This window comes from Procambarus clarkii, chromosome 39 (genome assembly GCF_040958095.1).
Source record: "Procambarus clarkii isolate CNS0578487 chromosome 39, FALCON_Pclarkii_2.0, whole genome shotgun sequence".
NCBI classification, from domain to species: domain Eukaryota; kingdom Metazoa; phylum Arthropoda; class Malacostraca; order Decapoda; family Cambaridae; genus Procambarus; species Procambarus clarkii.
Window position 1 is genome coordinate 11,579,153 of NC_091188.1, and position 20,463 is coordinate 11,599,615.

Below are 20,463 nucleotides of genomic sequence, written 5' to 3' on the forward strand. Positions count from 1 at the left end.
ATTAAGGACTTGCCCGAAACGCTACGCGTACTAGTGGCTGTACAAGAATGTAACAACTCTTGTATATATCTCAAAAAAAAAAAAAGTCTCATGCTGGAAGTGCCTTTTTCAAGAACATCATTCCATCAACGAACATTCATTCCCAGGCTCCCCTCGCATCTGGAACTTGTTTGCTCAGTCGGTTGATATATGGAAGACCAGGTCAACTGATCCACAAAGGTTCCGGAACACAGTTGGCTGCAGGCTCATGCTGTTCCGTATATGATTGCTACTTTGAGTTAAATAAAGTTTGTTCCTAATGAAGCATATAATGATCTCAATAAATGGGTCTCTAGGAGCAGGTTTCAACTGAACTGAGGTAGGATTGCAGCTCTTGCTTGCAGTTTCACCAGGTACATGTTCCTTGTGTGATAGTTAAGTTAAAAAGAACATGCTCACAAAATAAATGAGTCTCTAGGAACAAACTTTAAATGAGCTGAGGTAGAATAACAGCTCTTGATTGCAGTTTCACCAGGTACCTCAATCGACAGCCCTAATGAACGGTAGTCTTAGTTAAAACAAAATATAAGAGAGGGAGGGAGAAGGAAAGAGAGAAACGGCAGCGAGCATCATGTGTCTTAAAGTTGGATTTTCACTGAGAATTTATTATAAGTGTCTTAAGCACCTGCTCCCCCTCTCTCCTGTGTTGAGAACTGAGACATGATCTTACAGGAGCTGAGGACCACTGGGGTAAGGTCTAGGTCCCGAGGACCACTGGGACAAGGTCTAGGTCCCGAGGACCACTGGGGCAAGATCTAGGTCCCGCGGACCACTGGGACAGGATCTAGGTCCTGAGGACCACTGGGACAAGGTCTGGGTCCCGAGGACTACTGGGACAAGGTCTGGGTCCCGAGGACCACTGGGACAAGATCTAGGTCCCGAGGACCACTGGGACAAGATCTAGGTCCCGAGGACCACTGGAACAAGGTCTAGGTTCCGAGGACCACTGGGACAAGATATGGTCCCGAGGACCACTGGGACAAGATCTAGGTCCCGAGGACCACTGGGACAAGATCTAGGTCCCGAGGACCACTGGGACAAGATCTAGGTCCCGAGGACCACTGGGACAAGATCTAGGTCCCGAGGACCACTGGGACAAGATCTAGGTCCCGAGGACCACTGGGACAAGGTCTAGGTCCCGAGGACCACTGAGCCACGGTCTTCAAGAGCTGAGGACAGCTGAGAAATACATGCTTCCTAATATCATTTAACTTTTTTTCTGACGTCGAATGGGAATTATAAAAAAATGTTTCACGCTTTATGAGAGACAACTGTCTCAATCTTCTCCTTTTATCACGCGCGAACTTTTCTCTCGGGTTGAAACTTAGTGAAAAAGAAGTTGATATAATTGCGTTGTCTGAAGAGACGTTCCAGCTTAAGAGATTCTTTCTTATATATAATATTTGCATGTTAATTTGAATTGTATTATTTCTCTACTAATTGTGTAATAGTGTCCTAAAAGATTAATATTTACATAGTTTTTGTAAATCTATACTATAAAAAATATTATCTTTATGATTATCTGTTCAAAGGTCATGAAATGTCATATAGGGTTAGGCTCAGCCAAATTATCAGAGAGAATAGTCTATTTTAAGGGATGTTGACACCATCACTACACAACTTTTATTTATTTATTTATTTATATATATACAAGAAGGTACATTGGGATTGTGAGGATACATAGAATAGTAATTACAATCTTGTAAAGCCACTAGTACGCGCAGCGTTTCGGGCAGAACTCCACCCCATACTAAAAAACAATTATTATACAGGAGTTATTACTTAGGCTAAACTAATGATTATCTAAGGTGATCAAAATGATTTTATTTTGTGTATTTATGTTATATTTTGAGTGATAACTAGCAAAATAATATTCTGAGAGCAAACGCCATTCCCTCCTAAGGTAAAAACAGATACAAAAATAAAAAATAACAAAAATAAAAATGAGGTTATAGTTCCCTTGAACGTTGACGAACCATTTTGCAAGAGTCCCATGAATTATTAATTCAGGAGTGCAAAGCTTGGAAATAAAAGTTTGACAAGGAAAAAGATTTATCGAATTAGCTCATGTTAATTAAAACTCATTGACAGGTATGCTGGCCACCTCATATCTTACTAGGAGGGCTACCCGGCGGTGCCCGGGACAGTCTGTCTCCCCCCCTCCCCCCACCCAACCATTTGGACTGGTCGGTACAGCGAGGATCTAGCTTCTTGCAGGTCGGTGTTCGATCCTCCTTGGTGGTCCAAGTGGCTGGGCTCCATTCCTTTTGTCTGTCTAATCCCAAGATTCTAATCCTCAAATGCCTTCCAAGTGTTATATAGTCACAGTGGCTTAGCGGTTTCTTCTCATAATTATCTTACCTTCCCACCCTCTATTCCACCCCTCTTTTATTCCCCTCCCCTCGTTCCTATCTTCCTCCTCTCCTCTTTTTCCGCCCCTTCCCTTCCTACTTCATCTTCTCCTCTACCCTTCTTTCATCTCATCTCCCCCATTTATCCCCATCTCCCTCCCCTCCCCTACAACTTCGTACAGACAAATATTTACACTTTGCAGAAGGGATACCCGGTTGCACCTGGGTTTCTTCCTCAACTTCTTTCCACCCTTTCCCTCTCTTCCTTACTCTTCACCCGATCTTCCCCCCTTTTCTCTTCATTCCCAAACCCCCCCCCTGGCCCCCCCCTTGACTCCTTCCCCTCGTCCTCCCCTGGCCCCCCCTTGACTCCTTCCCCTCGTCCTCCCCTTCCCCCTCCTCTCAGAAAATTTATTATTAAGAAGCACTGAAACAACTATATGAGTCTCTCAGAAAATATATTATTACGGTCACTAAAAACTCCAGGGAAATCACACCAAATATTTCACACTTAAATCCATGAAAATCGCATTAGGGATGCCTGTAATTGGGAATATGTCTTTAAACATTTAAATTACGCCTACCCCCAACCAGCATATGTCCGTCCCGTACCTCAGACCATCCTCCCTGCAAATTTAGGTGAGACTAGCCATAAGTATCTGGCCTCCAACTTTGGACTGGCAGATATACATTCTTTCTTATAGTATACGTTCTTATATACTCTGCAACCAACCTCCCTAACTTATCGAGTCTGAGGTAGCCTTGGACTGATTAGTCCGGGTTAGCGTCAATATTGCTGTAGTTTTACTTTCACTGAAACATCGAGATTTTGACGCAGTGGTCGATCGCCTGGTACCGGGGAATCAGTTGAGGACAGGACGGTCCTCTGGGAAGCGCCGTGGTTCAGTGTGCGCCCTAACTAGTTTAACGAAATTTTATGTTGTTGCAATTCGTATTAATGTACTTGCCTCAGAATGTGAAAAGTCTTACTTTTGTGGAATAGAAATTAGTTCGTCCAGCGGCAGCCCCAGTGACTTACAGAGTCGCTATAGAGCCTGATGTGGTGAGAGTAGAGCCGCATCACAACCGTCAGAGTCGACAGCTTCAATTGAATAGAATGTGAAGCAGACTGGATAGAGTCTGAGTTAAAATGTATAGAGTCAGAGTTAAGCAGAGTGGGTAGAGTATAAAGTCGACGGTCTGAGGCGGCACGAGTGTGAGAAGTTTGACGTCGACGTTGTGGGCGAAGCCAGCCACGAATAACAACACAAAGATTAAGAAAACTGCAGAAGCCACACTGGCCCTTACACGCGGCTCTTATATATGTCCACCCAAATTCATTCATATGCATGTCTAACCTACGCTTGAAACAATCCACCCATCCCTACGTCTATAATGTTACCGGGTAATTTGTTCCAGAAATCCTCAGTCCTGTTCCCAAACCAGTACTGGCCCAGGTCTTTCCCGAATCTAAACGTATCTAATTTATATACATTGTTTCGTGTTCTATTTGCGTAGATATATTTAATTCCTTATTAATATCCTGTTTTGTTTCTGTTCATCCATCTCACTTCTTATTATTTCTCTTTCTAGACAAATAGAAAATATCTGGTTATCAATAATCCTTTAGTTCAATATTTAAATATTTCCATGTTTTAATATCTTTTTTCATAAGCAAGGTTTCTAATTCCGAATATTAACTGTCATCCTTGTGAGTGTGTGTTAAAGTGAATTAATGTCCATTCACTGTAGTGGAGGTGTGTAGAGAGAATGTCTGTCTGCCCAAAGTTGGAGCCCGACACTCTAGGGGTTAACCTCACCCAAATTGGACGAGGGAATGGTCTGAGGTACGGGTTGAACATAGGCTGGTCAGAATCGTCAGAATTCAAGAGGGAACAACGTGCCAGGATCATATTCAGACCCCAACGACGATTTTAGCCACTGCCCGCCAGTTACACAGTTAAATATTTTGATTTTGACCCCCCGAATTTATATTTGTACCCCCCCAATTTTCTCTTACAGTAATATACACCATTATTTATTGATATCTGGAAAATTAACATAAATTTCCTGCTGTCGATAATTTGACTGTGCCCACATAAAATAAATGAGTCTCAAACAGCTTCAAAAGATTTTCAAGCCACGTCTCTTTCTCAGCGTAAGGCGGTAACTATTTTATTTTTTAGTTACAAATTGGGCAAATGTATTTTTTATGAGAGAGAGAGAGAGAGAGAGAGAGAGAGAGAGAGAGAGAGAGAGAGAGAGAGAGAGAGGGAGAGAGAGAGAGAGAGAGAGAGAGAGAGAGAGAGAGAGAGAGAGAGAGAGAGAGAGAGAGAGAGAGAGAGAGAGAGAGAGAGAGAGAGAGAGAGAGAGAGAGAGAGAGAAATTAGATGGATGGATAGATTGGTACATGGATTGATAGATTGATAGAGAGTTGGATAAGTAGATGGATAGATAGATGAACAGATGGATAGATAGATGCGTAGATGAATGCATGGATAGATGGATGCATGGACAGATGGCTATACGAATGGATAGAAAGATAGATAAATGTATATATAAATATATAGATGGATGAGAGACAGACAGACCCGGGTATAGCCGGTTATCCCCCCACCACTCCCAGTTTTGACACAATGCAACCCGTCCTTACACTAGGCTGGTTAAAGCAGCGGCCGTCTTACCCAGACGCTTCCATAAATTTTTAACATACTGTGTATTGAAAATTGGTTTGTTCTCATATATAAATTAATATTATGATACATAAAAATGGTATGCATAGTTAGGCGTACGTTAGGTGTTTAGGTTCTGTTGGCGAGTATTTGTATTTGAAGTACGTGGGTGAAGCATTTATAGAATTGTGGTTCGAACAGAGGACGTGAGCGAAGCACTTGTTCGGGAAGTGTTCGGACGTCATCAGTTATGAGTCGTGCGTTAACCGCTTTTTATTCATAAACAGGGGGGTTTGGCAGCTGGATTAACGAGCTTGGATCTGATTAACGATCTTGATCGTTATATTAACGATCTTGGATATATGCGAGGACGGGCTGCACAGTGGCTGTTGCCATCCACTGTCGTCAAGAGTCTCGAACAACAACAATGCTTACGAACTATCAACAACTCTGGCAGAAATATATATATCGTCGTACAATATGTACAACGACACGATATGGTCGCACGACGCTTTGTACGACGTACATAACGACGTACACATCGCCACTCTGGCGACGTACGGGAGGGTAGCGATTTGTGCTGTAATTACTTGGCCACCAGGATAGGCTTGGCTACGACGACCAGTGATCGATTGTAGTCTTGTTGATCAGTTTGGTTGTGGTCTTAATAACTAATTTGGTTATGGTCTTGATAACCAGTTTGGTTGTGGTCTTGATAACCAGTTATTAACGTCCACATCAGCGTTGTATAATACCGTTTCTCTTCCTCTCGATACAATCTTTAATACACCAAAATATTCACTTCCTACACAATTGAGATATAGGATATTGGTTCCCATTGCGATTTCGCTTTTAAGAACAATAACAAAGAAAAGTTAAGATATAAACCGCCATTAATTAAAGTTCTTGTTTAGCAAGCCAATAAGAGAGAGACTTTTTCCCGCATGTCTGAAGACGGAAATTGAGAATAATAAGATACAATTTTAGAAAGATGCTGTTAGATAAAATCTAGGAGATGTAGGGTGGAGAATGACGCAGGAGGGACGAGGGAGATGGAGGGTTCGAGAGGCAGTGATGAAGGAAGTAATGAAGAAATAAAATAAGTTAAAACGTGAAAAAGGTAAGAGTAATCACGTCTAGTGGCGGCTAATGGCATCTCATCGTCCGAAGAGATGCCATTAAGCTCCATTCGACGTGATTGCCTCAGAGCCTCCTAATGTTCTCATCTCGCTAGGATTTTCTCATTCTTATCTCTACTTTCTCACTCTCTACACATTTGTTCCTCGTTATTCTCACTCCTCTCTCCCTGCTCTTCCTGTACTATACTCCTGTTTTCTTTACTTACCTATTTATTTCTCTCTCTTTCCTGTCTTCTCTCACCTGTTAATTTTCCTCTTCTCCACTCTTTGTTAATCTACACTCCTTTCCTAATACCGTCTCTGTCCCGTTTCCACTTCCATTGTTACATATTCGCATTTCCTGTCCTTCGGCTTCTCTTCCACTTTCTTGTCACTCCATGACGTGAGAAATTGTCAAGACGGGTCGCTTCTAAAAAGTAATTATCTGTCACGGGTTAAAAATTTGTTATCGTCAGTCATGTCGCTGGTATTGCTCGACGACCATAAATTTTCTAAAATTATGGACAAGCAGCAGATAGTTGTGTGTGTGTGTGTGTGTGTGTGTGTGTGTGTGTGTGTGTGTGTGTGTGTGTGTGTGTGTGTGTGTGTGTGTGTGTGTGTGTGTGTGTGTGTGTGTGTGTGTGTGTGTGTGTGTGTGTGTGTGTGTGTGTGTGTGCGTTCACCTAGTTGTATTCACCTAGTTGTGCTTTCGGGGGTTGAGCTCTGCTCGTTCGGCCCGCCTCTCAACTGTCAATCAAACAACTGTTATTAACTGTTAATTAACGGAGCCGGTCGGCCGAGCGGACAGCACGCGGGACTTGTGATCCTGTGGTCCTGGGTTCGATCCCAGGCGCCGGCGAGAAACATTGGGCAGAGTTTCTTTCACCCTATGCCCCTGTTACCTAGCAGTAAATAGGTACCTGGGTGTTAGTCAGCTGTCACGGGCTGCTTCCTGGGGGTGGTGGCCTGGTCGAAGACCGGGCCGCGGGGACACTAAAGCCCCGAAATCATCTCAAGATAATCTCAAGATAATCTCAAGAAACTACTAGTTAATTTTTTTTTCACACACACAGGAAGCAGCCCGTAACAGCTGTCTAACTCCCAGGTACCTATTTACTGCTGGGTAACAGGGGCATCAGGATGGAAGAAACTCTGCCCATTTGTCTCTGCCTAGTCCGGGAATCAAACCCGGGCCACAGGATTACGAGTCCCGCGCGCTCTCCACTCAGCTACCAGACCCCTGTGTGTGTGTGTGTGTGTGTGTGTGTGTGTGTGTGTGTGTGTGTGTGTGTGTGAGGAATTAAATAAATAGGAATTAAATATTTTGACCGAGCGTAAGTTTAAATTTGTATTAATTTTTAGAAACGTTGAAAATCAAAGATTTCTGATAATTACATTCCTGTATTTCCAATATGGTGCTGCGTACATGGTCTCTGAATGCCGAGAGGACATGGCAAAGCAGAATCTATTTGTGGGGATCACTGCCTCGTCTGGAGTAAAACTAATTCAGTGGAGTGTTTTCTGTATCAGGATATCCCATCTCCTGGCGGGTGTTGGCGGATGGCCTTCCTTCTATTTCCTGGTTGATGCTTCGTGAATGTGCCTGGTTCTGTCACCTTGTTAATGTTTGGTGGATGTTCCTGGTTCTATCGCCTGGTGGGTGCTGGGCGAATGTTCTATTCACGAACACACACAGTCCTCTCCTGTTCCCCTGGTGCGTTTGGCCACCAGTAACTGTGCGCGCGTTATTTAATTGTTTCATATGTTCTGGAAATACGCGTTCAGTTGCTTCAAATGTGCTGGAAGAACGCGTTCAGTTGGTTCAGATGTGCTGCAAGGACACATTCATATGCTTCAAATGTGGTGGAAGAATGCGTTCATATGCTTCAGATGTATCAGAATGACACATTCAGTTGCTTCAGATGTGTAGGAAGGACGCGTTCAGTGGTAGAAATACTGACTGAAAATGTCTGCGGAGAACTTCTCCCCCTCTGTTCTCGTGCAATGTCGCCGATAATCCTGGAAAGTTAGCTGACAAAAGTTAGCGCCAAGCGTTGTTCGTCTCACACGCCAACAAAGGAGATACACAGATTTCCACCACAATTGTCTGTATTCGAAGCATTCGGACTACAGCGTACTGGGGGAAAAATAAATAAAAAAAATACAGGGTAGGACAATATATATATATATTTTTTAATGTTATGTGGATAGGGCTGAGTATTTTGGTGCGCCGCAAAATAAGTCTAGCGGAGTCATTATTGTCTTGTCAAAGGCTGTATTTGTCCTTTGAATGGAATGTCTGTCCCAGGATGTGCCAGGTTGGGGGTTGGGTTGGGGGTAGGGTTGGGGGGGGGGGGCTAGTGAGGCCAGGCGCAGGGGAGCCACACTCACATACACACAAACTAACATATACAGACTTTAACATGCACAGAATAACATACACACAGACTAGCATACCCACAAACTAACATACAAAGATTATAACATACACAAACTATAACATACACAGATTAACATACATTCAAACTAACGCACTAGAGGCGTAAATTCCCAAAGTATTTGATTCGTGCTAGAAAGTAAATATTTCAATTAGAATCTCTAAATTAATATTCAGTACGAAAATAGTTCTTCATTAAAAAACAAAAGTTGCTGTCTAAAAATACCTGATTCGTAATTATTCTCTCGATATTAGATGAAATTATTTGCTAGAATATGAAAATTTTAATAAGATTTCCATATGATTTCATACCTCTTTGTAACAGACGGTTCTAGAATAGATGAAACCTATCATCTGGGAGGAGATCCGAATGGATTGGGAACGAATTAGTGCTATTATCTACTCTCCATCTATGGTTAGGTTAGGCTAAGGTTACTTTAGGTTAATATTTGGATAGGTTAAGTTGGGTTCCATTACGTTAATACGGTGTATTATTGACGCTAATGTGAAATATTGAATTCGAAAACTATTAGTGTGTGCCCGCGAATTCCGTTTACAGAAAACCAAATTCTTCAAAGGAGACGTTTTTCAACATACATTTTTTATATTTTAAAGCAACGATTTACATTACAATAACGTTATAACTTGAAAATAATCTCTGCTTACGACAAAGGTTCATTTACCAATTTACATGTAGACTATTACTGGCATCGTAAAATGTTTTCAAACCATCACAAATATCTAGATAACTATCCAAGTGGTTTGAGGGTGGGTGTGATTTTTCATGGTAATGGATTTGGTCTGAGGACGGACTCAATATATGTTACGTTGGATGTGAGTCCGAGGATCAACGTTTAGTCACCCTCGGTTTTATCAGGTGTGTCCGAGGGCCAACGTCACCCTCCGTCTGGTCACTGACTGGCCCTTCTGACAGAAGCGGAGGTCGTAACACCACCAGTGACACTAGGCTACCTGAACATGAGATCGTAAGAATCCAATGAAACTGTAAAAGGCGATAGTAAGATGAAAGGGGTGTGGGGGCAAGAAAGGGAAGAGGGGGGAAACTGAGGAGAAGGAGGGAAGATGGAGGAAGTGGGAGAGGGGAGAAAGAAGAGGGGGGGGGGGGGGTGAAGGAGGTTGGGGGGGGAAGAGAAATACTTTCCCAGGTACGGCCGGGTAGCCCTTCTAGTTTTCTAATACACAAAAGACTAGCAAAAGGCCCCATGGGTATCGCGGCCCATTGCTTGGGAACCACCTAATTATTTTTGTTTGACTTAGGCTTGAGAGAATCCGGCAATCCTAAAATCAGTTATATATATTTAAAACTAATGATTTATCATGCAATACAGTTATAATTTGAGAATATTCTGTGTTTAGGACAATGGCTCACGTGCTGTTTTACAAGTAGACTATTATGGCAACCGTAATAACCTTTCAGACCGTCACAAATATCTATATCACTATCCAGGTGATGTAAGAGCAGGGTTGGTATCTTGATCTAATCACTTTACCCTGAGAGCGGGCTGTAGAAATGTAAAACTTTTTGCCCTGGTAGAATGATGACGTGTCTTAAAGAGTCGGGCGCAATTGAGGATGATAAATACTCACTTGCAAGTATTGTTTAGATTCTGGAGTCATGTACACATTTGAATAAAATGAGTACGAAAAAAGTTCTGTCTGAAAGATACGGGCTCAGTTGTTCATACGGACTCATCATTCAAAATATGAGCCATCACATACTGTCACGACAACTGAACTTTCAGCAACACCACTGAGAAGAGCGTCACTCTAGTCTCAATAGTTGTACTTTACTACAAGGCAAAGCTTGAGCTGATCTTTAATTTTAATTTTCGAAGGGTATTGAAGGATTATTCTTTGGAAGCGGGTACTCTCCCACGGTGGAGGGAAATGCCGTTGTTGTCTCTCTTGGTACAAATTGTTAATACGATATACTCTGAATTCAGATATAGTTTTAGTAATTTATTCTAAAAATGATCTTCAATAAAGAAGGTCTGGAGGACTTTTGTTTAAGGGTTGAGATGAGCTAGTCTAAGTATTTTTACACCAATTACAGCATCAGTTTCTGAATCATGATCAACAATCGCCGAAATGTTAAACTCCTTCCTCATGGCTTCGCTTACCGTTTTTTCAAGCCCTCCATGCATTCGATTAGGCTCCAAAGTCAGCAGCGGTGCAGCAATATCTGTGATTGCCCTGTTATCAGTGATTTCAGACGAAATGGTATGAGGTACTTTGAGCTCTGTAATTACTTCTTGCACTCAGGAATATTGGAAGATATTCTTGTGCTCCACCCAAACTTTACTAGTGCAGACTAATAGATCAACCTTACATTTCATGTTCTCTCCTGATTCCATGTATGACTAACCAACCTGTGAGATGGGAGTATTAGATGAACTTATAGCTATTTTTTTATCTACACTCTGTGATCTTTCATATAAAATAGGGCAACAGCACGTTGCTGTGTATACCTAAGATTGTTAATAAAAAAAAACAAAAAATCTGATATATATGAGGTACATAATTTTAAAACTTCTGACATTATATTTATGCATTCATAAACTTACATTTTGCTTGATCTATGCCTTTTGGTGAACTATCTGATATAAGTTTATATTAATTTGAAGACTGGGTGAAGAAGTTCATACCACTTTTTGTTCTTCATTACTCCCTCCTATAGTCACTTCCCGCCGACATCTTTAGTTTAGTCTGCCTACGTCACCACCGCAGTCACTTCCGTCCATCTCCAGTAAATCTCTTTATTACCTCAATCAGTTTCCAACATGTCTGCCAGTGACTCACTACTTTCTCACCGTGTCTCGTAACCACTTAATTAATAGTGTGTACTTTACTTGTACTGCCCCGTCGGGCCGGACATCGCACGAAGCTTTCCTACTGTTCCAGTTTATACTACAATATGTGTTCATATTTCAAACATTCCTTCCCCTTGCTAGTAAGATTTTAAGATTAGGTTTCCCTTGTTTTTTGTAGTGTACCATTAGGGTCTGCAGCTATCTTAACTATTTCCTGATCCCGCCTGAACTCCTCTACCTTTTCGTATATATTCGTACAAGCTCATTTTATATCATTAACTTTAAAATATCTAGTTATTTATAATGTGGTCTTGTAATGTGTCGCTAAGTCATCAGTCGGCGTAGTCATCTTGTTTATTTCATTTAGACTTCCAAAATGTAGTACAAGCCAAACCTAGGTTTATATAACAATAGTTTAATATAGTCGATGATTATCTTCAAGACTAAATTATACTTGCTAGTTGGTCAGTAAGCTGTTGTGGTGGCATTAAAAGCCCTCCAGAGGTTGATTAATACGAAACGAAACCGCAAGTTTTATCAGGAATATATACACTGAGAGATGCACAGCGCCTCTCGGTTTATATACACGGAAAGATTACTTTAATCGCGGTCTATGTTCAGGGCTAAAGTTAAGCAATTGCTGGTTGGTCAGTAAGCTGCTGAGGCTGCCTTAGAACCCTCTTGCGGTTCTAAGGCTTATATCCCAAGACCAAACCAAGCACCTAATTAAAGAGTTTAGACCCTCCTACTACGTCTCAGAAGTTATATATGAACCGCCGGAGCCTGATGCCCACATCTCTGTAAAACGCAAGTGGAATATATTTAATTTACGAAGATTAAGCATTTTCTAACATAGTGCGAGATGAAAATACGAGGCTTGTAATGATTTTAGACAAACTAGGCTCTCTCAAACAGTGAAAAAAAGCAAGGTATTTAATTAAGAACATATTTTGTTTTGTTTTATTAATAAAAAATGTCATGCGAACACAAATATTTGAGAATCATCATGGAAATTCCCAGGGTAGAGCTAGTGTCTCTATCAACCAATACAACAGTCAGACAACGCTCTAAGCCGACGTGTTTATTATTCCAATTCCTAAATTGGGTTGAGGGACAATTTTGCCGTGAATTTGTCCAGCGAGTCAGGGTGAAAACATTACCGAATGTACAGACGAACAGGTAGTTTTTCAACAAGATTAATTGGTCCAATAAACACGACAAGATTTTTCTCTGTTCATTACGAGCGAGTTTTCACGTTACAGTGGACATACGAGCTAGTTTTCTCGTTACAGTGGACTTACGAGCTAGTTTTCTCGTTACAGTGGACTTACGAGCTAGTTTTCTCGTTACAGTGAACTTACGAGCTACTTTTCTCGTTACAGTGGACTTACGAGCTAATTTTTTCGTTACAGCAGACTTACGAGCTAGTTTTCTCGTTACAGTGGACATACGAGCTAGTTTTCTCGTTACAGTGGACTTACGAGCTAGTTTTCTCGTTACAGTGGACTTACGAGCATTTTCTCAATAGAGTGGGCTTGCGAGCCTATACAGCGAATTCTCTCGTCACAGTAGGCTTGCGAGTTTCTACAGCAATGAGAATAGTTCCGGGCACTGTAATAGCCCACTGTAATTACTGAGCAGCTGTTACACAGTACAGCCACTACTGTAATGGTTTATATAAATCACTTACAAATTAGGCTTTCAAATATATATCAAAGCAGTTTTAACTGGGCGTACTTGTTTCTTAATCGTATTTAATTATATTCAACATTTCAGGAAGGGGATTTTTATTTATTTTTTTATTTTATTTATATATATACAAGAGTGGTTATATTCTTGTACAGACACTAGTACGCGCAGCGTTTCGGGCAGGTACTTAACGACCCCCGCGAAGAATCGTTTTAACAACCAGGTACCCATTTTACTGTTGAGTTAAACAGAGGCTACAGATAAGGATTTGCACCCAGTAAATCTTCCCCGGCCAGGATACGAACCCTGGACAAAGCGTTTGCGGAACGCCAGGCGAGCGTCTTACCACTACGCCACGCAGACTGTCCGTGACGTGGTGGTAAGATCCAATTTGTACTACCGCTTCGTGTTAGCCTTGTCAACTGTAGTTCATGATGGTGATTATCGCTTAACAACCACATAAAATCGTCTACAAGGATGTCTCTCATCTGATGAAGCAATGGACTCCAAGACTCCTCTGGCATTCGAAAAGTATCAGAAACCATACTGTGGAGGTAAACGCATAGCTTCCTGGGCCAATTATAATGCAACATGTTGGATTCCCTCAAGTGTGATTGGCTGCCTACCAAACATCTTATATCCTGTCGGACTTTCCGGAAAGGGTTCTTCATCAGATTATCCTCATCGGCTAATTATTATCGAATGTGGAGTGTTTATCAGCGCGAGATTGGCCAGCGGTGAGAGAGTGAGAGAGAGAGAGAGAGAGAGAGAGAGAGAGAGAGAGAGAGAGAGAGAGAGAGAGAGAGAGAGAGAGAGAGAGAGAGAGAGAGAGAGAGAGAGAGAGAGAGAGAGAGATATTTCTTTCACCCTGAATGCCCCTGTTACCTAGCAGTAAATAGGTACCTGGGAGTTAGTCAGCTGTCACGGGCTGCTTCCTGGTGTGTGTGTGTGTGTGTGTGTGTGTGTGTGTGTGTGTGTGTGTGTGTGTGTGTGTGTGTGTGTGTGTGTGTGTGTGTGTGTGTGTGTGTGTGTGTGGTGTGGAAAAAAAGTAGTTAGTAAACAGTTGATTGACAGTTGAGAGGCGGAGCCAAAAAGACAGAGCTCAACCCCCGCAAGCACACCTAGGTGAGTACACACACACACGCGGGCAGAAAGCGAGGCAGCTCCCAGAATCTGTGAAAGGGAAGGACCTGGGATTATATATACCCGTGAAGAACACAGTGACCAAGTAACGTCAGCAACATATACCAAACTGGCATATCAGGATAGCCTTCAGGAACCACATTTTAAAACCCGTAAATTGAAAACAGAAAATGTACAGAGATATGCGATTAGACTTGTCCCAGAACTGAAGGAATTAACCTAAAGTGGAAAAGACTGAGAGCTCAAACTTACTCTGGAGGAAAGGAGAATGAGTGGGGGAAATGACAGCAACGTATAAGATATTAAGGGGGAATTGGCAGGGTACACATAAAGGAAATGTTCAGAGTGAGAACCGACAGGAGGACCAAAGGGCACAAACTGTGCCCTTTGGAGAGGGCACAAAGGACACAAGGGCACAAACTGTGCCCTTTGGAGACGCAGATGAACTGGAGACACGTCAGGAAAAATTCAGAGCAAGAGTCACCAGTAAACAGAACGTGGCCGTCGAGGCAAATTCAATGAACAGCTTGAGAGGAAAATACGATAAGACACAGAAGGAAAGATTGATTGCATTAACCGACCAGGAGCTGCAAGGGTGCCACAGTAGCCCCTCTGTAGCCGCTGTTCCACCCTTGTATAGACAACCAGGTGCGTACACAGTAGCGGTGTGCAGGGGACGGTAAGTGGGGATGGGGAATTTGGTAATGACATTTTGCCTGGCTTCCAGCGCTGTGCCGTAATGGATATAGATATGCTGATAGTCGCTATTGTTCTACACTAGTTGAGTTAGGCTGGTCCGGGAAAGTGGACCGGAGTTGTATTTGGCAGGGGACGCCCCTCTGTCACACTACATTTGAAGCAACCCATGTTAACTTTAGGAAAATCCCGGGCTCTCGAACACTCACTTGCTGAGAGCCAGTGAGAGAGAGAGGGAGTAGGGAGGATGTGGCTGAGGGGGAGAGAGAGTGAGTGTGTGAGTGAGAGAATGCATTTTATATATATATATATATATATATATATATATATATATATATATATATATATATATATATATATATATATATATATATTCAATACTTTTCGATTAACGATAATATGAGGTTTAATTAATTACTTCCGCGCCTTCTCATTAATCAACACTTTGTAATTTTGCTTATAATTTGAGGCCAAACTGAAGCCTGCATTAATTACGCTCGTCGACTTTAGATACAACACGCATTGTGTTATACGACCCACAGAAGAGAAAGCCGCCAATCATGAGAAAGGCATAAATATATATATATATATATATATATATATATATATATATATATATATATATATATATATATATATATATATATATATATATATATATTCACCCTGGCTGACACTTATGTACACTTCGGTGCTGATCAAGCAGGTGGGGCGGCCAACCACAGGGAAATAGCAAAATCAGTCAAATACAGGCGATTGGAAGGTCGATACAGCTTTGTTCCCGTAGCGTCTGAGACGCATGGCCCCTGGAGCAAGAGTGCCTTGGGATTTCTCAAGGAATTGGGCTCCAAGCTCATTGACGTCACCAGAGACCCCAAGAGCTGCCAGTTTTTTGTTTCAGCGCCTCAGTGTGTGGCGATCCAGAGGGAAAACGCCTGCTGCATCCTCGGTTCCTGCCCGAAAGCGGAGGAGCTTCAAGAGATCCATAACCTTTAAGCACTCTTTGTATCAACCAATGTATATCTTGTAACCTTTAAACATATAATAAAGCAATATATATATATATATATATATATATATATATATATATATATATATATATATATATATATATATATATATAAACTACTGTATATAAAGCCGTCCATCAAAGAATGAAAATAACATCCGTAGAGGAACGATCCAAAGGAGAGCAACGAGAAAGGAACTAATAAAATATATTCAGAGATGCTCTTGTATTCTTCGTTCCAGATGACTGCCAGACGGATCAGTCTGGTGTGTGAACTCCAGCGCCGCCTCAGTCACCAAAGGAAAAGGACAGAGGGTGACCCAGTTTGCTAACTGGGATGCCATCGGCTGGCGGCAGGAGTAGGCGGGGCTTCGACAAAAGACTACAGGTGTAAAAGACACGAATTAAAAGAATTGACACAATGGGTTGTTGATTTGAGCTTGAGGACGAGGGTCGGACGCTCGATTGTGAGGCACAGCGAACCGGAGCGTCACACAGGAGAGACGCGGTTGTTAATTGAGAGGAATTCTATGGCTTGACCATCAGTTTCATCGGGTTGAACCGGCACTCTTGGACTCGCTAGTATACTGACACCTTTCCCTGATTGATTGATTGATGAAGATTAAGCCACCCAAAAGGTGGCACGGGCATGGATAGCCCGTAAGTGGTGGCCCTTTGGAGCCATTACCAGTATCAATAGCTGTTACTGGAGATCTGTGAAGGTGCGACTGTGCACCTTTCCCATCAACACATTCCTCTTATTTCCCTCCCCCTCACCCTTCCCATCAACACATCCCTCTTAACGGCCCCCCCTCACCTTTCCCATCAACACATCCCTCCAATCTCAGCCTCATCCTTCCCATTAACACCTCCCTCAACCCTCCAGTCCCCCACACCAGAGCTCAGACGACAAACTGTTGAAGAAAACATTCTCTTGCACTAATACAGGCAATCAGCAGAGATGCTGAGGGGTTGGGGTAGGGGGAGGAGGGGGGGAGGAAGCTGTTGATGGATGGGGGAGAGTTAAAGGGAGGATGGATAGAGGGATAGAACCATAAAAGCGAGAATAAGGATGGACAGTGAAAAGTGTTGATGGAGGGAGCGAGGAAATTTCGAGGATATGGAAATGAGAGAATTATACATTGAAACAGGATAAAGTTGTTAGAGATGAAGGGAGGAAGTATGCAAGGAGAGGGAAAGAGAAGGAGAGAGAGAGAGGGAGAGAGGGAGGATGGGGGGTAGGGGATAGGTGGTAAATGGGGTCCAGGAGTGATAAAGGCTCTGGTGTGGGCCGGTGGTATTAGGGGGACAACATTTTGCTCGACCCCTTCTCACCTATTTTGTGTGCGGAAGATGAACCTTTTAAGCAAGAAATTGGTCTGGTGCTTCTCTTGGAGAATTTCCCCGGGCAGCCTTATTTTGGGCTTCAGGGTAATATATTTGGCTCTTACCTCAATGATTGGCTGGCTGTATAGCTGGCTGGCTGGCTGGTTGGCTGGCTGGCTGGCTGTATAGCTGGCTGGCTGGCCTGTTGGCTGGCTGACTGGCTGCCTGGCTGTATACATGGCTGACTGTATAGCTGGCTAGTTGTATTGCTGGCTGGCTGGCTAACAGACTATTGTTGGATGACTGTCCGAAAATGATTGACTGGTAGGGTCGGGCTGTCCGGATAGGACTATCTAGTTAGGGCTATTTGGCCAGCTGGCGAGGGTGGACGCTTCTGTATGGAAGGTTGGGTGGCTAGGTCTGGTTGAATGGACGAGGCTGTAGGCTGGCCATTGCTGGCAGATTGTTTTAACTGGTTTATTGACTGGAACCTGCTGGTTGGTTATTGCTGGCTGGCTGCCTGGGGCGAGTGACTGGCTAGTTCTGGCTAGTTGCTAGTGTTCTAGTTCTGACGGGGATTAGAACTAGAACACTAGTTCTAGTGTTCTAGTTCTGACGGGGATTAGAACTAGAAGTGTGTGTGGAATTGGAATCGATTGATTGGAATCGACTTGACAATTGGAATCGACTTGAGAATGGTCCAGGACGGACCGAAACGTCGTCGTCCCTTCAATTTCTAGTGTGTGGTCTGGTCAACATACTTCAGCCACGTTATTGTGACTCATCGCCTGCATTAGAACTAGAACACTAGTTCTAGTGTTCATCATCTCTCTGATTAGAGATGACCAGTTTACTAGGTCAGGCTGTCAAGAATAGGATTTCTAGACATGGTTATCTACGTGCCTAGTGTAGGCTGGTTGCCGAAGACTGGTTGTTTGGCTATATTCCGACGGGTGAACATGGTTGAGGGTCGTTGGCAAAGTACTGCATGGCTGGTTGGGCCCACCTGGTTGATAGGATAGAGTTGGTTGACTTAACCGGGCTTTATGATTGGGTAAGGGTTCATGGTTGGTAACTGGCTGTTCGGCTAGCTGGCTAAATGGTTTTTCCGGCTAGTTTTCCTATTTTTCTATCTGGTTGTGTGGTTGGCTGGCTATCTGGTTCATTAACAGAAATAGATGCAAATAATACACTTGACCTCTTAATAATATACAATCCTCTTACAAAAAAGTCAGTAAATCCTTTTATAATCGACTTGAGAATGGTCCAGGACGGACCGAAACGTCGTCGTCCCTTCTCCTTCTAGTGTGTGGTCTGGTCAACAAAAAAGTCAGGTGCCTCTACTTCCGCAGTAATGCTGCATATGTATGTCGCTTCTCATATTACACATTCAATAAGGTTACATTATTTTTGGCCATATTCAGAACTAGAGTATGTTTGCTGCCTGATCAGTAAGCAATTGCAGTGACCTTGGTACAGCCAATCTTACTTAAATAATAGTACCTATAGTAACTAATTGGTCAAAATGTACTGTTTATGTTGTATATTGCTGAATTAACCCAAATGGCATATTAGAAAGGTGGAAATGTAACTGCAGAGCCTGACCTAACATGTCCGGAACAATCATAGGCCTAATATTGTATATATAATATGCTATACTAGGCCTAGGTATGTTCAGGTTTGGATTTTACCTGTTTTTTGCCTCTACAAAATTATTAGTGCAAAACTTTATACTTTTGAGCTTCAACAGTACATATTGGTACGGTCGACTAAATAGTTGCTAAAAGAACCATCATATTAGGAAGCTGGGCTGCCATAATAGCCCTTCAGAGGCTGATAGACCTAAAACACCAAACCCAGTCTCGATCGAGGCAAACATCGAAGAATTCATTTAACGTCTCGGTGTCTATGTGAGTTTACTCAAATCCTGAACTATGTTCAAGACTAAAGTATACTTGCTGGTTGACTAATAAGGTAATATAGTGGACTTAATACCCCCTCCAGAGGATGAGTGGGCTTCAGACGCTTAGGGCTAACCTCGCACAAATTTGTCGGGGGGAATGAACTAGGCTATGGGACTGACATAGGCTATGGGACTGACATAGGCTACCCGGAATAAGTCTTTAAATCCAGTCTAGGTTACTAGAATCCATATTATGTATACTGCATCCATAGATACTATAGTACATGTTCTGTCGTTTTCGAAGGCTTGACTGGTCACCCGTGCTCTCAACTAGAACTTCCCATTTTGTACGCTATGGTCCCTAATATATGGACTATGGGGCACTATTAAAAGTAGCGGCCTCACAGACATCCACGTTTTGTATGCGTATGTTTGTTAGGTTAGTGGTCGCTTGGGTGGTTGGTGTTGGTTTGTAGGTCGCTTGGGTTTGTGCGTTTTGTTACCCCTTATGTTGTACGTTGTGGCACAACACGCAAAGGGCGAGGTGCATAGCGAGGTCGTGCGGCGGCCGGCTACATCAGATCTTCCGGGACCGAACACGAAGGTTTCAATTAAAAGAATAATTGTAACAAGGCGTTTTTTTTTAAGCTTTCTGGAGCTTCCTAAGGAGAGAATACTTTCCATAAATTCTTCCTTTTTTAAACAGGACAAGATTAATGTGATGTTTCCTGCATTATAAATGTGTACATGAAAGCTGAACACAACAAGGATCTGCTTCTGAGCAGAGAAACTATAAAAAGCTAGTGAGCAGTGAAACCATGAATGTCTACGGTGCAGTGAAACTACGAAAGTTTACTGTGCAGTAAACAATAAGGGTTGTGCTGGCAACGTCACCAACATTCAGACGACAATAGTGTGGTAGATTTTAAAACATGTGTTAATGGCGTTGATTATCCCTGATATCTTATGAAAACAAAAAAAATATATATTAATAATTCTCGATAATTTTTATCCAACCAACAAACAAGCACACGTTTCCTTTTAAGCTGGCTGTTGGCTCAGCTTAAAACACTGGGAAAAGAGGAAACTTGTGGTGGCGGGAGGGAGCTTTCAACTCAAGCTGCAGAACGGGAAACAACGACAAAATATTAAACAATGAAAGTCGCGTGCTGGAAGAAATATATTTTTCAACAATTCCTTCTCGTCAACAAGACAAAATTGCGAATGCCGGCTACTCCTGTATAGGAAA